Source organism: Gossypium arboreum, chromosome 1 (genome assembly GCF_025698485.1).
Source record: "Gossypium arboreum isolate Shixiya-1 chromosome 1, ASM2569848v2, whole genome shotgun sequence".
Classification (NCBI taxonomy): domain Eukaryota; kingdom Viridiplantae; phylum Streptophyta; class Magnoliopsida; order Malvales; family Malvaceae; genus Gossypium; species Gossypium arboreum.
Genome location: NC_069070.1, coordinates 29,211,164 through 29,229,590, shown reverse-complemented (window position 1 = coordinate 29,229,590; position 18,427 = coordinate 29,211,164). Strand labels below are relative to the sequence as shown.

The 18,427-nt window shown below is 36.6% G+C and overlaps 1 non-coding gene across 1 annotated transcript; it reads left to right on the top strand.

Moving 5' to 3' along the window:
* Nucleotides 1–17,164: 17,164 nt before the first annotated feature.
* On the top strand, nt 17,165–17,271 carry LOC128282438 (small nucleolar RNA R71). Its single transcript, XR_008272708.1, has one exon. It is a non-coding gene; the product is annotated as a small nucleolar RNA R71 (small nucleolar RNA).
* Nucleotides 17,272–18,427: the final 1,156 nt, after the last annotated feature.

Genomic DNA, 18,427 nt, shown 5'->3' with positions numbered 1-18,427 from the left:
TTTGGGGAGGAAATTATGGGTTTTTGAAAGGAGTGGGAGTGTTGGGGCCGAATGTGAACTCTTGACTTCGAGGATTTCGACTTTGTTAGGGCATATTTTGCTCTCTATTTTCGGTTTCGGTGACCATTTTTGTTCTTTTCTTCACTTCTTGGTGGCCGAATTCTGCTAAGGGATCACTCAAGTACCTCTCGTTTTTGTCTATTTCGGTTTTGCCCTTCATTATAGTGCCCTTATTAATCGATTTTCTCTTCTTCCTCTACTCCTTTAACAGTCGTTCTTTCCCTTGTTCCCTTTGTTCTTTGGTCGAATACCCTTTCTTCCCCTCTCTCAATTCTTTCAGCTTTTAGCTCTTGGTTCTTTGCCTGAATGCTTTTTCTCTCTCCCTCTACTCTTTTGGTTTTGGAAAATTCCTCTCTTTTCATTTTGCTTGTTTCTTTTTGGCTGTCAGTTTCTTTGTTTGTAGCTGAACCCTACCTCTCTTCACCATCTTTGCTCAGGTGTACACGGTTGTTTTTTTTTTCTCTCTCTCCCTCTCTCTACCGTAGTAGTCTTCTTTTTAACATCTTCCTTTGCTGCCGATTATTTCTAGGGGTGTGGTTGTGATAGCGTTTGCCTCTATCGTATCGTGTGATCGTTTTAGGGGTAGGCCGATTGCTTCTTTTCCCTATAATTGGTTTTGCGTTTTCAGTAAGTGGAACACATTTGGTTCAAACTATTTGTGTGAACAACAATGGTTAAGGTTAATAAGATTCGGTTAGAATGCAGGTTATCTCTAAGGGTTAGTAATCAGTCTTCTGCAACGGTTGATGTGTGCAAAGTCTCAATCGAATCAAGGCAAGTGATAATTAATATTTTAGATAAGTGTTATAAGAGGGGTGGTTTAATCCTATTGTTAAATGATTAATGGAGTGTCTTGATTGAATATAAGTTTGGAGTGCTCGTGGGCTATTTGCGCACTTTCACAAACAAAGTGTGTACAAACACAACTTCGATTATAGAAAACGACAAAAGTCAGAATAAGTGAACGTCGAGGCCACACGGGCGTGCTCGCGGCCGTGTAGGTAGGCCACATGACTTAACATGGGCGTATAGTCGACATGGCCGGCCATGAGCGATTTCATGGCCTAAGGCCTTATTGGGCCGTGTTGGCCCCATGGGCCTGTGGGCCCCACATGGGTGAACCACACGGCGGGTGGAAATTATTAGGCTAGTTGTGTAATTCACATGGCCAAGTCCATTTTGGGCCGTATGGGCCACATGGGCATAAGGCCCCACATGGGCCCTGGTCGCGTGATTCGTAACAAGTAACAAATATTTATAATGAAGATCAAACCTAGACTAACTATTATCACAACGAACAGGCAAGCACACCTATCGAACAATAGTATAGTAATGGCAAGACCGGGATATCGTACCCAAGGGAACCAAAAGTACTAGTAATAACTATCTTTTTATTGTTTAACCTAGAAATAAAGAGGGGTTGTTTATTAAACTAATTAACTAAACTAATTAACCAATTAAACTAAAGCAAAGAGAAAATTTGGAAAAAAACTTGAAGAAAAGTAATTGATAAAGACGACACCCAAGGAGGAATCGACCTAGATTTCACTTGTTATCTAACTCTGAACCAGACGATTTATTCACTTGACTTGATCCATGAGACTCCCTAACCTATATTATTATCTCTTTTGAGACTAATAACGTCTAACCCTCAGTTGAATTAATTGAAATCTCTTTCTTAATTAAAAACCCTAGGGAAGTAGTAAATCGATCTATGGACCCTCATATTAGGTTTCACCCTAATCCGGTAAAATCTCGTAACCCTATTTCTAGGCGTTCGATAAACTCCGCTTAATTATGCCAAATCTACTATTAGACAGGGACTTTGCTCCTCTGTATAAGCACATCAAATCATGAATCAATACCTAGAATATTAACTCAAGTTAAGAACAAATCAAGTATTTATCATACAGTTCAAATAATAATAACAAGATCCATCATAGGTTTCAACCCCTTAGGTATCTAAGGGGTTTAGTTCATAATAAAATAAGAGTACGTCTCAGAAGTATGAAAATAACAAAACATAAAGAAAACTCTAAAACCCCTGAAGGAATTCTAAGAGAGATCTTCAGTCTTGGAGTAGCTCCGGCTTTTAGGATGGATCGTCTGGCTTCCTTCAAGTAATTCCCGGCGTGTGGTTTTGAACTCCAGAAAGGTTCTGGAGGAGGCCCCCTTTCTAAGTCATACTTAAGGTGTTTATATAGGCTTTGGATTGGCTTTCCTCCTCCCTAAGTATCCTTTTTCGTGTAAAATTCAGCTTCTTGAAAAAGGGACACACTCGTGTGCCACGACCGTGTGACATAATTGCCAGGCCGTGTTCAATCCGTTAAATTGCACACGGTCGTGTGGGTCAATAGCCAGGCCGTGTGAATCGTGAAAGCTTTGGTCGATACCCTCAAAAGACACGGGCGTATGAACTGCCCGTGTGGCAAGGCTTAGGCCGTGTCATCTTCTTGATTTGGTCCGTTTTGACCCCTTTTTTTTGCTCTTTTTGGCTCCTTTTGACTATTGGTGCTCTCCTGAATACAAAAAATGAAATAACCAGATTAAGAGCACCAAAATCCACAAATCTAGTAATAAACATCCATAAATATGCTAAGTATTTGGGGTGAAAATATGTATAATTTGGCATTTATCAAATACCCCCACACTTAAGCATTTGCTTGTCCTCAAGCAAAACTCTCATTTACTGCTAGAATTCATTCCTTCCAATCACATAATCATTACTTATAATGCTACAAATTATTCCACGAAAAATCATACAGTGAGAATTCAACTATAGGGGCAATAAAAGTCTCAAACAATCTAAATCGAATATTTTGAAAATAAAATAATAGGTAATCTCCTTCCTCTAAGTAATTAACTTTAGTCCTAAATATACAAGAGATGACATCCTCACTAAAGATTTACTCAAATCACTCAAAGTGTTTAAGGTTCAAGATTAAGCACTCGATTGTCTAACATGAGAAGTTATTACCATAGGCTTGCATGAAAATCAAATCTCCACCACTTGTAAATGATATGATACACAAATCAAAAGGTCTTTGCATGGTTGTAATAGGGTTTAGGTTACGGATATGGATACAAGCTGAAAAGAAAAAGGTTAGAATTGAGATAATTTCAATATATTACCCCACTATCAAAAACTTAATTACTGAATCACAAACAAATATCTAGAACTATATTACATGAGCTCGTTTTTTTTTTAGGAACAAATCAAGTTAATACAATATAGAAATCATATTTCATGATTCAGTAACAAAAAATGGTGAACATAGTGAGGTAACAATATTAAATTTAATCTCGATAAAGAAAAATAAATTAGGTAAGAGGATTCCATCAATAATGGGTTAATGGGTTAATGATGAGGGTTACTCAATAAAAAGGGCTAGTAGGCTCAAGGGGGTTCACTAAGGGTTTAATTATGTGAGACGGATTTTTATGGAGTAAGTAGGTTAAATCGTAAGTGCCTTTATCATCTCATATATCAAATCACACGTGTGATCTCGACATGTATAATCAAAACAAGTTCTAGAATAACAGTTCAATGTTGACATACTCAAACTACAAAAGAAGTGAGCAAGAAAGAAAACTATATGCTTAAAAGGCTCAAAAATCTCACCAAAAATTTGGGTTTGTGATGTCATTCCTGTATACTTAAGATTTCAAGATAATACCTCAATTTAGGAAAATAAAAAATTTTTAGTTCTCAAAATATCAATTTATCATGCTCGATTCTCTAATGTCCTACAATCAAGTAATCATACATAATTCCCATGATCCAATTCATGACATATCAACAATAATTATAGATCAATCAAAATTCATTCGATCAATATTATGAGAAAATCACTTAAGCACAAGACCAAATTTAGGGATTTGAGAATAATGCAAAAAGTAAGGCATCATGTTCATGTTCACCCCCCACACTTAAGATGTACATTGCCATCAATGTACAAAGATAAAATATTCGAAATAAAGAAAACCATAAGAGGGAAAGAGGTGAAACTCCCTAGTTTATGGATGCGGAGCTTGATTCTAAGGCTGGAGTGTTTGGGGAAAGTGATAGCTGACACTGTTCTTGGCTAGATGAAGAAATTGGGTCATTGAACATGGCACTCGTGGGGTATTTTTCCCTATTTGTTTCCTCATTCCGTAAAATATTCCTAGCAACTTTGCTTGGAAGTCTATAGAATCATGAAAAGCTTATTAAGAGTGGGTGTGGAAGAGAGCGTAGTGGGATTACTTGCTAGAAATACCAGAAAAATGAAGAAAGTAAAATTTACTAATATAGATATGTCTTTCAAAAGAAAATAATTAAATTGAAATGAAAATAAAAATAAAAATAAAAATAAAAAGATAGGAGGATTCAATGATCCTCGTCAGTGGGGCCCTCAGGTGGTGGCGCTGGAGCGGTGATGTGAAAGTGCTGGCATAGCTACTGCATCATGGCCTGCATGTTGTCCATCTGTCTATCACGTTGCTGATCTCGCTCGTGAATCATCTCGAACTGTGTAGTGCAATACTGCTCGAAGTGAGCGAGTCGGTCAGAAAGGTGTGCCAATGAAGCAGCCGTATGAACTGGTCACTCCCTAGGTGGCATAGTAGAAGGCTCCTCGTGCTGTGGGGGAACATCATCAGGAACGTCCTCAAGATCTTCCTCGTCAATGGCATGAGTGAGACGGTACTAAGGAGGATCGGTCCTACGTTGGCGCTCGATCATCCTCATGTGTAACATAGTCGTGATGCCCTGTGGGGACATCTGACCTATCAGTGTAAGCGCTGATGACTGGGCCACGATGTTGAGGAGGCCGAAGTGTCTGGCGAGGGGAGTAACGTAGGGGCCGATAGAGATTACTAACTTCCGATGCCGCTCAGTCTGATGGCGAATGACAAAAACAATGAAGTATGCCAAGCCACTCACGTGTGTATTCGCCATGCACCATAAATAGTAGGCGTCATGGGTGTTGACGATGTTAGTGCTCTTTATCCTTCCGGTCAAGGTGTGTGCCAATATGGCATAGAGATAGCGTAGGGAAGGGGCGAGAGCTGAGGCCTTCGAGCGGCTGGGGTCATAGGTGGAAGAGAGTGGTGCCAAAGCCTTCTAACACAAGGAGGGAGAAATATGGATATTGCGTGGTAGTGCATTCATGTCTTCCTCCTCCATAAACTCATCGGTGTAAAGTCCCAGAGCGACTTTAAACTCTGGGACACTCATCGCGCGAACTAGACCGCCTAAGCGGAATTGAATGGTGCCGGGGTCGTCATTGTTTTTCATCACCACCTGTAGATGAAAAGTAGAGCATAATTCTAAAGTTAGATCTAAATAAGTGGGTTCGGTAATAGTGAAGAACCGTTCCCATGGGTCTGTGGACAGGAGGGCACGGATGGTATCAGCTAGCTGGACTTGCTCCACAGTAGCTCAATTGATGCAACTACCGGTAGTGAGGGGTCGCGCGCGTAGTATCTGAAATAGCTTCTCCTGTGAAGCTTGCAAAAACTCAATGAACGAGTGCCGAACTTCAACTGGAGCACGTATCGAGGAAGAACCCGATCCCCTACGTCTTTTTGAGGATGGGATCGTGGCCTTCTTACCTCTCGATGATAACATAATGTATCTGAAAATGTATGAGCATTGATATAATCTTATGACAGTAGTTCCAAGATGTGTTAACATTTAACAATATCAAACGAGAGTTGAAAAATTTATATGACTATTCAGAAACATTTACTGGAATTAAAGATGCATCAGCAGTTAAGCAAGAATCCTAAAACTAGTATATGCTATTTAATAGCTTTAATAGTTCAAATATAGAAAATACTAAAGCAAATTCTTAAATTATTCAGAACAATTTGGTAACAGTAACAATATCTGCGTAAGGCATAAAGAATACCAATGTAGCAACACAGATTGGAAAAACAATGGTGAGAAAGTGAACCAAAAGCTGCTGTAGGGTGGCGCACGGGCGTGTTGGAGGCAAGCACGGGCGTGTAGCGTGGGGATACATCCCTGTGGAGGGAAAATGGAGGGAAAAGAGATGGGAAAGTGAGGATTAATGCAGGGGGAGTGGATTTTAGGATGGTTTGGGGGTTGGGAAAATGAGAATCTGGGGAATGGTGGCCAGAATAGGGGTTAGGGAGTGGAAAAGGAGGATTTCTGCTAGGGTTTTGAAAGGGGGAAGAAGATGAAAAATGGTTTGCTTATATAGGGGAGGGCCACACAGCCTAGGTCTACGCCCGTATACTCTGAAGGTGAGCCCGTGTTTTTTGAATTTTGCGATTTAGGTCGTGCCTGGCTACTATCCCACGCCCGTGTGTCTTGGGCGTGTGTGGAACACGGCCATGTCACACAGTCGTGCCTAGCTTTGTTCGCTTCTCCTACGCCCGTGTATTGTTGTCCAATGCTTAATGGTACAGGCATGTCTCACGCTCGTGTCGAAGAAACAGAATCGAGCCTTGCCCCTGGCACGCCCGTGTTCACCTATCAAGTTCACCCACGGCCATGTCGCACGGCCATGGGGATTTATCGCATCCCGTGTTTTGGGGAAATCATGTCCTGCTTCCACACGGCCATATCGCACGGCCGTGTCTCTTCCTTTATTTAGCCACGGCTTAAGGCACGCCCGTGTGCCTAGTTGTGTGTACTGAAAAACTTTGCAATGCAAAGATAAAGTTAATGATTTAAAGTGTTAGAAATTAAAAATAAAGAAATCAAAATATGTTAGTGCTCAGGTTGCCTCCCGAGAAGTGGTTATTTATAGTCTAAGCTCGACTTACCTCTCTAGTGAATGGTCAGGGTGGTTCAAGGAGTTCATACTTCTCATTCTTGCTATCAATCTCATCAAAATAGGGTTTTAATCAGGTGTTATTTACCTTAAAAGTGCTGAACTTGGGGTGACTCACCTCTACCATACCGAATGGAAAAATACTGAGGACCGTAAGAGGGATTTCCTCATTCAGTGTGGTAGTGACAATGTGAGGATCTGCGACATTTAGTAAGACTTTATCGCCAATCTTAAGTTGATTTGGAGAGGTATTGGCCTTGTTTTGGCATAGTTTCGATTTATCATGTGTTCTCGGTTTGTGTGCTCTCCATTCATCTAGCTCCTCTATCTGTAGCCTTCGTTCTTCATGAATGTGTCCTCTATCATTTCTGGAACATGGCTCGTGAACTTCTTTGAAGCTCAATTTCTGCAAAGTCATATTGTCAGTTTTAGTAGATTGGTGTGGACTATTACCTTCAATGTTCAATGTGATGCCAGAAGTATGAGCTTGAAGGGTGATCGTTTCGTCTCCCACACGAAGTGTAAGCTCACCTGTGCCAACATCAATAACTATTTTAGCAGTTGCCAAAAAGGGCGTCCCTAAAATCAAAGGGGTGTTATTATCCTCCTCTATGTCTAGAACAACGAAATCAACGGGAAATATGAACTTATCTACTTTCACTAGTACATCTTTAATAATACCCCTAGGAAATCTTATAGTTTTATCTGCCAATTGAATGCTCATCCTAGTTTTTTTAGGTTTCCCAAGACCTAATTGCTTAAACATTTTGTAAGGCATGACGTTAATACTGGCTCCTAAATCAGCTAATGCATGACTTATATCTAAACTACCGATTAAGCAAGGGATTGTAAAACTCCCTGGATCTTTCAATTTGTGGGGTAGCTTAATCTGTAGAATAGCTGAGCAGACTACGTTTAGCTCCACATGCGACGCTTCGTCCAACCTCCACTTATTTACTAAAAGCTCTTTTAAAAATTTCATTGCATTCAACATCTGCGACAGAGCTTCAATAAACGGTAAGTTAATATGTAATTTTTTCAAAAGTTTGAGGAATTTACCGAATTGTTCGTCTGAGCGGTCTTTCCTTGCCGCGTTAGGATATGGGACACGAGGTTTATATTCTTCATTCACCTTTTTGTTATGACTTATGTAACGCCCTGTACCCGAGACTATCGCCGGAGTCGAACACGAGGTGTTAACAGACTTAATTCATTACTTAAACAGCTCAAACAATTTATTTTTAAAATTTTCAGTCAAGCTAGCAATCTGCATCACAGTCGCTTAAAAATTCATATCTCTAGTTCCAAAACTCTAAATCCAATTCCGTAAATTTTTCCTGAAACTAGACTCATATATCTATTTACTAATTTTTTTCTAGAATTTTTGGTCAAGCAAATTAGTACAGTTTATTAGTTAAAGTCTCCCCCATTTCAGGGTTCAACTGCTCTGACCTTTGTGTATTATGAATCAGATATCTCCCTGTACAGAGCTTCAATGACTATTACGTTTGTCTCTAATAAAACTAGACTCAATAAGTAATCTGTACATATAAAGAATGATTTCTAATTATCTTTGTAAACTTTATGGTGAATTTCCAAAGTCAGAACAGGGGATCCAGAAATCGCTCTGGCCCTATTTCACAGAAATTTAAACATCTCATAAAATATAGCTCATATACCTGTTTCACTTCTTCCATATGAAAATAGACTCATCAAGCTTCGATTCCATAACTTATTCATTATTTAATTTCATTTCTACTATTTTTAGTGATTTTTCAAATTCACGTCACTACTGCTGTCTGAATCTATTTTATGGTAAATTTTACCTATTTCATGGTTTCCATGGATTAGCTAGCAATTTGACATACATAACACCAAATATGATCATGATTAGCCATTCCAATGGCTAATCATTACCAAGCATTTCCATACCACTCAATAACCATATCATAAGACCATATATACAAAATGATTATAATGCTATACATGCCATACTCAAAATATGCAAGCCATTATGCCAAGATGGTATACGGATATAGTGTGAGCATGCCTCCGATCGTTCCCGATTTCCGAGCTGGCTTGTCAACACTACAAGGAATGAAAAGGAGGAAGTAAGCATAAATGCTTAGTAAGCTCACATGCAAATAACAAGTAACACAACTATATAAGCAAACATAAAACATCATTTGCATAATCATCACCGAGACATTCATATCACATTTTCATTTATCATCTTACCATATTGTTGTTATATCGAGTTTTCAACCCGAGGGTTAAGTACATACCTGTTCAAAGTATTCATTTCACAACACTTACCAATACGTCCCTTTCATCTCGAGTATTCCTCCATTTGAGTAGAATTTTACCCGTTGAACACATCGGAATATAATTCGGATACATGGAAAGTTTGCACATAAGTGCCACATATGTAGCCAAGCTACCATGTAACCAACCCATAAGCGAACTCGGACTCAACTCAACGAGCTCGAGCATTTGCATCCATAGGTGAACTCGGACTCAACTCAATGAGTTCGGGTGCCTAGTTACATTTCACGAACTCGGACTCAACTCAACGAGTTCGGACATTCGCATCCATAAGTGAACTCGGACTCAACTCAACGAGTTCGGATGCTCAACCATCCTAGTGACATGTCACTTGTATTCTAATCTATTCCTAAGGTTCAAACGGGATTTTCCTCGAACACATCTCCTTGCCATCTTCCGTAAAATACCGAAACCAATACTCGGTAGTACTTTATATTTAAACATTAATACACATAATTTGCATTTTATTCGAAAATAACCACAAAGCATAATATTTCATGATAATAATCAGCATCATATCATATAAACAACATTAAATTGCTTAAAATGACAATTATGTTACTACATTTACACATGAACTTACCTCGTATGCGAAAATGGCTACTTTTACCATTTCGTCCACAACTTGGTATTTTCCCCATTTTAGCCCGAATTTTTTTTCCTTGCTCTATCATTTAAAACATAGTCTAATTAGGACTCACATTATTCAAATTGACCCAAAATCATATTTTGGGAAAATTACAATTTTGCCCCTAAACTTTTGCATATTTACACTTTTGCCCCAAAGCTCGTAAATTAAACTTCAGCCTATTTTCTTATGTTTTATGACTTACTGATCATTTTTCCCTTCTATGGAAACATCAAATTCTCACTCTAACATGTACTTATGACTATTAGGTATTTTTACCAATTAACCCCTTTTGCTCGTTTTCACTTAAAACCGAGTAGCACAAGTTGTCTAACATAATTTAAAACCTCATATTCTATCATAAAACACCAAAATACACAAATTTCACCTATGGCTATTTTTCCAAATATGAACCCTAGGTTGAATTATTGCTAGCATAAGCTTAATCGAGCTACCGGGACTCCAAAAACGTAAAAATCATTAAAAACGAGGCTAGAACGGACTTACAATTGAGCTTGGAAGCTTGAAAAACCCTAGCCATGGTTTCTCCTTGCTACATTCGGCCATGGGGTTGAAGATGAGCAAAATTGGCTTTTAATTTTGTATTTTAATTCATTTTTACCCCTAAATGACCAAAATGCCCTTACTACTAAACTTTTCAAAAATTCCATCCATGTCCAATTTTTGTCCATAGACTTAGAAATTGGTAAAATTTCTATTTAAGACCTCCTAATTAATATTTCAAAACAATTTCATACTAGAACCTTCTAGGATGCAAGTTTTGCAAATTATTCGATTTAGTCCCTAATTTCAATTTAAGCACTTTATGCATAAAATTTCTTCACGAAATTTTCACAAAATCATGCAATCATATTATAGACCTTAAAATAATCATAAAATAATTATTTCTATCTCGGATTTTGTGGTCACGAAACCACTATTCCGACTAGGCCCAAAATCAGGATATTACAACTTTCCCCCCTTCAGGGATTTTCGTCCCCGAAAATCTTACCAGAAAAGTGGTCTTCACTTTTAATCTCATATTCGGTGCCGAAGAACTTGCACTTAGACTGTACCTCCAATACATCTCTTTAATTTCTCATACGATCTAAAAGCTTATAGTCTCAACTCTCAACTGTTCTTAAATTTTCAACCCTTCTCAGTTTCCCATGATATCATGACATAAAACCCGGATCTTAACTTGATTAATGGAGACCGGAATTCCAAGAAATCCAACAATCAAATAGACCTGAAATTCCATGAATCTGATAAGTAGGAATTCATTCAATATAGATATGATTTATAGATCTCGCCAAACATTTAACAATAGGATACATCACATTTTCCTCTTTCCGCTATGGAAATAATTCTGATATGGCCTCAAGAATAATCCTTCTCATTTCCATCCCAATATCAACACTGACAAGGATAATTTTGATAGATCCCAATGCTCGGCTTTAACCCGTTTAACAACTCCGATTTTATGTAACATCAAATGCTCTAAACTATCACATTACCTCACTGTCTTGAAACACATCATAATTCATACAATAGTACATTACTGAAAGTCAGGAAGTCTTTACTCAATGTAGACTAGTCTAGTTCAAACGCTTCGGTTACCAATATTCTCATCTATCCAAACTTTGTCAACATGTAATAAACTTTTCAGCTTTCACAAGACGAAAACCTTATCATTCGTAGTGACTTTAACTAATATCCAACTCTTTCTAATAAATATACACTTCTCGTTTAGACTATTTACTCTTTTATCAGTACAAAAATGAAATTATATTATCAGACTTGAGAAAAATAATCCTGACATAATTGTCACATGAAATCTTTCAAATAAATAATTCACCATACCGACTGAAACTCGCGCTTTTATCACCTATGCCTTTACTGATGTCAAATCCTTACACAGAAATTAGAAAAAAAATCCCAATACTAAAATCACCACATTACCAAGATCAAATTAGAAGTATAGTCATATTTGACATGATTATCACGAGCTGAAGCACGTACTTCGAACATGAGTCATAATTGACAAATTATGGAACAAAGATAATAAGAAAACCGAATATAGAAATCCAAGATAGAGAAACCCAGAATAAAGAAATCCAGAATAAAGAGATCTAGGATAAAGAAACCCAAGATACGATATTATGCCAGAAAATCGAAAACCAAAATCATAGAGAAAATACAGAATACCCCGATAATTCTTCAAAGAAAAAAAAGTCCAAAAGAAAACATCATTTAATCCCACTGAAATCAAATATAACAAGATCAATATATCTTCTCATACATATATATCAGATGAAGCATCAAGTAGAAGAAACAGAATCATAATATCATATGTATTCTCTCATCAATTCTTATCAGATGAAATGGAATAGAATACCTAATGAAATAGAGCAATATAAATTATAAACCAGTCAGACTACCAATGTTTTCATCCAACACCAGAATTAGAAGACATTCCCATATAACAAGAATTTCTTGAAGATCAATAGCCATAGAAATATTTACGAGAACGGGTAAACACATAGAACATCTCAAAAGAGACTGCTAAATCATCCGGTCATAATCTGTCACACTCGGATAGTTCACATTTCAAATATCATTTCCCCAACTAGTTCTGCCATCACAAATTTCATATTAAACCATTCACTAAAGAAGGCCAGTTCTGAATAAATTCCGATTTACACTTTTCTTGACCTTGCACCTGAGTAATTCAATTTACCAAAGAGATTTCCTTCTCTAACTGGGACAGTGCATAATTCCAATAATCTTTATATCAATCCGATACTTTACTGACTCTGACTTTACTTATCAGCTCATTTTCAATCTCTAATCATACTTATAGTTATTCTATCACTAAACTCTTTGGGTTCTCAACTAGAAACTTATTCAATACAAATCTCATGAAATTCCATTATAAGTACCATTTCGGTAAGGGGGAGGGGTTGTAGGACCTCTGACTCGACTTTCTTATACATACACATATGACACAACTTCCATCATCATAGCAACATCATCAAAATCATGTCATTCATTTAGGCAATGCAACATTCATGTTGGCTTACATAAATTTTCCTATTGTCCCATTTAGACAATATACTTATGCATACATTCTATGTTTTCTAGATAGCTTTACTTATCCATTCATTTAATTAAATTAATTCATGCTCATGACATCATATAAGGCCAAACAAACATAGATATTTGCATCACAATCACAACTTTCATTTCATGCATCATCATGTACATATCATTACAATCATTTAATTCAGTCCAACAATTTAACATAGATAAGTTCATTTCATTATAATCCTTTATCTCACAAAAATTATATATCATTAGCATTCATCAACATTAGACGTCCAAATCAAGACAAGGACATTTTCATTCGTATCATAATATTATGACTTTTATTCATACCTCTACTACTTTCTATTTATTCCGTTCATCTTATCAAGTAAGCCACACACACTACATCATATGAGCATTAACCAAATATGAATATTTATCACATATGTATCATAAATTTTTATTCATACTTTTCTGAACTGAGACTTATCATAATCATAATTTTACTCAAATATCTTCACATAACATTGAACATGGTCAAAGTAGCTTCGGTTGGAGAGTACCTGTCTAAATAAGACGGTACTCATACGTGTCGGAAGACATCACACTATCATAGATCAGTGGCATGCATAGCTAAACTTTTACACATGCTAGGTTAGTCCGAGAACCGACTAAACCTGCTCTGATACCACCAAATGTAATTCCCCCGTACCCGAGACCATCGCCGGAGTCGAACACGAGGTGTTAACAGACTTAATTCATTACTTAAACAGCTCAAACAATTTATTTTTAAAATTTTCAGTCAAGCTAGCAATCTGCATCACAGTCGCTTCAAAATTCATATCTCGAGTTCCAAAACTCTAAATCCAATTTCATAATTTTTCCTGAAACTAGACTCATATATATATTTACTAATTTTTTTCTAGAATTTTTGGTCAAGCAAATTAGTAACAGTTTATTAGTTAAAGTCTCCCCTGTTTTAGAGTTCGACTGCTCTAACCTCTGTGTATTACGAATCAGATATCTCCCTGTACAGAGCTTCAATGACTATGCCGTTTGTCTCTAATAAAACTAGACTCAATAAGGAATCTGTAAATATAAAGCATGATTTCTAATTATCTTTGTAAAATTTATGGTGAATTTCCAAATCAGAATAGGGGATCCAGAAATCGCTCTGGCCCTATTTCACAAAAATTTAAACATCTTATAAAATATAGCTCATATACCTGTTTCGCTTCTTCCATATGAAAATAGACTCATCAAGCTTCAATTCCATAACTTATTCATTATTTAATTTCATTTCTACTATTTTTAGTGATTTTTCAAATTCACGTCACTATTGCTGTCTGAATCTATTTTATGGTAAATTTTACCTATTTCATGGTTTCGATGGATTAGCTAGCAATTTGACATACATAACACCAAATATGATCATGATTAGCCATTCCAATGGCTAATCATTACCAAGCATTTCCATACCACTCAATAACCATATCATAAGACCATATATATAAAATGATTATAATGCTATACATGCCATACTCAAAATATGCAAGCCATTATGCCAAGATGGTATACGAATGTAGTGTGAGCATGCCTCCGACCGTTCCCGATTTCCGAGCTGGCTTGTCAACACTACAAGGAATGAAAAGGAGGAAGTAAGCATAAATGCTTAGTAAGCTCACATGCAAATAACAAGTAACACAACTATATAAGCAAATATAAAACATCATTTGCATAATCATCACCGAGACATTCATATCACATTTTCATTTATCATCTTACCATATTGTTGTTATATCGAGTTTTCAACCAGAGGGTTAAGTACATACCTGTTCAAAGTATTCATTTCACAACACTTACCAATACATCCCTTTCATCTCGAGTATTCCTCCATTTGAGTAGAATTTTACTCGTTGAACACATCGGAATATAATTCGGATACATGGAAAGTTTGCACATAAGTGCCACATATGTAGCCAAGCTACCATGTAACCTGCCCATAAGCGAACTCGGACTCAACTTAACGAGCTCGGGCGTTCACATCCATAGGTGAACTCAGACTCAACTTAACGAGTTCGGATGCCTAGTTACATTTCACGAACTCGGACTCAACTCAACGAGTTCGGACATTCGCATCCATAAGTGAACTCGAACTCAACTCAACGAGTTCGGATGCTCAACCATCCTAGTGACATGTCACTTGTATCCTAATCTATTCCTAAGGTTCAAACGCGATTTTCCTCGAACACATCTCCTTGCCATCTTCCGTAAAATACCAAAACCAATACTCGGTAGTACTTTATATTTAACAATAAATACACATAATTTGCATTTTATTCGAAAATAACCACAAAGCATAATATTTCATGATAATAATCAGCATCATATCATATAAAAAACATTAAATTGCTTAAAATGACAATTATGTTACTACATTTACACATGAACTTACCTCGTATGCGAAAATGGCTACTTTTACCATTTCGTCCATAACTTGATATTTTCCCCATTTTAGCCCAAATTTTAGTTTTCCTTGCTCTATCCTTTAAAACATTGACTCACATTATTCAAATTGACCCAAAATCATATTTTGGAAAAATTACAATTTTGCCCCTAAACTTTTGCATATTTACACTTTTACTCCAAAGCTCGTAAATTAAACTTCAGCCTATTTTCTTATGTTTTATGACATGCTGATCATTTTTCCCTTCTATGGAAACATCAAATTCTCACTCTAACATGTAATTATGACTATTAGGTATTTTTACCGATTAAGCCCTTTTGCTCGTTTTCACTGAAAACCGAGTAGCACAAGTTGTCTAACATAATTTAAAACCTCATATTCTATCATAAAACACCAAAATACACAAATTTAACCTATGGGTATTTTTCCAAATATGAACCCTAGGTTGAATTATTGCTAGCATAAGCTTAATCGAGCTACCAGGACTCCAAAAACGTAAAAATCATTAAAAACGAAGCTAGAACGGACTTACAATCGAGCTTGGAAGCTTGAAAAACCCTATCCATGGTTTATCCTTGCTACATTTGGCCATAGGGTTGAAGATGAGAAAAATTGGCTTTTAATTTTGTATTTTAATTCATTTTTACCCCTAAATGACCAAAATGCCCTTACTACTAAACTTTCCAAAAATTCCATCCATGTCCAATTTTTGTCCATAGACTTAGAAATTGGTAAAATTGCTATTTAATACCTCCTAATTAATATTTCAAAACAATTTCATACTAGAAATTTCTAGAATGCAAGTTTTGCAAATTATTCGATTTAGTCCCTAATTTTAATTTAAGCACTTTATGCATAAAATTTCTTCACAAAATTTTCCCACAATCATGCAATCATATCATAGACCTTAAAATAATCATAAAATAATTATTTCTATCTCGGATTTTGTGGTCACGAAACCACTATTCCGACTAGGCCCAAAATTAGGATATTACAACTTACCTCACTTTTACCTTTGCTCACCACAGTTTCTTGCATCAATTCTGGCTCAAGCGCAATGAATCCTTCCTTATCTTGAGTACTAATTGCATTGAGTTGCTCCCTTGGGTTAGGTTCGGTATTACTTGGTAAGCTACCTTGTGGTCGTTCGAAAATTAGTTTGGATAGCTGGCCTATCTGAGTTTCGAGCCCTTGGATCGATGCTTGTTGATTATTAGGTGCTATCTCGGTATTTTGGAAAAGGTTTCTAACATTGATATGAATTTTGAGAGCATCTCCTCAAGGTTCGGTTTCTTCTCTTGTTGATAAGGTGGCTATTGAAAATTTTGTGACTTTTGATTCCCTTGACCACCCTAGGAGAAATTGGGATGGTTCCTCCAACTTACATTGTAAGTATTATTGTATGGGTTATTTTGAGATCTAAAGTTATTATTACCCATATAGTTGACTTGTTCCTCTTCGGTTGTAGGATTGAAGGATTGATATTCTGTATGCACACGTCCTCCACTTAAGTCACACCTCATTACTGGATGTACTTGCGTAGAACCAAGTAAACCATCAATCTTTTTATTGAGAAGTTCTACCTGATTTGACAGCATAGTAACTGATTCGATGTTATAAATGCCGGCTATTTTTGTTGGCTTAGTGCTCATGACTTGCCACTGATAGTTATTCAGTGACATTTCTTCAATGAATTCATAAGCCTCTTCAGGTGTTTTGTTGTTGATGGTTCCGCCAGCAGCTGCGTCAACCATTTGCCGAGTCGAGGGATTCAAACCATTGTGGAATATTTGTACTTGAAGCCAAAGTGGTAACCCATGGTGAGGGCACCTTTGCAATAGATCCTTGTATCTCTCTTATGCATCGTAAAGTGTTTCTAAGTACATCTGCACAAAAGAAGAAATATCATTACGTAACTTAGTCATTTTAGCCGGCGGAAAATATTTTAGTAGAAATTTTTCGGTCATTAGTTCCCAAGTAGTGATGGACCCTCGTGGTAACGAGTTCAACCACTGTTTAGCTTTTTTTCTTAGTGAAAAAGGAAATAATCGAAGACAAATGGCATCATCAGAAACGTCATTGATTTTAATGTATTGCAAAATTCCAAAAAGTTCGCTAAGTGAGCGTTGGGATCTTCATCTTGCAAACCATCAAACTGAAAAAACTGTTGTCTCATTTGAAATGTGTTAGGTTTCAGTTCAAAAGTATTTGCAGCTACAGCCGGTCTAACTATGCTAGATTCAGTTCCTGTTAGAGAAGGTTTAGCATAATTATACATAATACGTAGAGCAAGATTTTGATTAGCCGCAATTGCAAGAGGTAGCTGATTGCCTTGGTTTTCAGCCATCTCTTCGGTTGGGGGTTGAGTATCGTCTTCTTGCTTGTTTTCTGTGTATCTTAAGTTGCGCTTTGTTTCTCTTTAGTTTCTACAAACTGTGCGATCGATTTCTTCGTCAAAAAGTAATGGTCCTGATGGGTTTCTTCTAGTCATAAACTATAAAAACCTGCCAAGAGAAAGAAAAAGTAAATTAATTAGTAATAAAAATAATAAAATTAAATTGCAAGAAACTAAATGGCTAAAGTAGTAAAAATTGAGTGTTCCTAATATTTTAGTTCCCTGGAAATGGCGCCAAAAACTTGATCGCGTGATTCGTAACAAGTAATAAATATTTATAATGAAGATCAAACCTAGACTAACTATTATCACGACGAAAAGGCAAGTGCACCTATCGAACAATAGTATAGTAATGGCAAGACCGGGATATCATACCCAAGGGAACCAAAAGTACTAGTAATAACTATCTTTTTATTATTTAACCTAGAAATAAAGAGGGGTTGTTTATTAAACTAATTAACTAAACTAATTAACTAATTAAACTAAAACAAAGAGAAAATTTGGAAAAAAAACTTGAAGAAAAGTAATTGATAAAGACGACACCCAAGGAGGAATCCACCTAGATTTCACTTGTTATCTGACTCTGAACCAGACGATTTATTCAATTGACTTGATCCGTAAGACTCCCTAACCTATATTATTATCTCTTTCAAAACTAATAACGTCTAACCCTCAGTTGA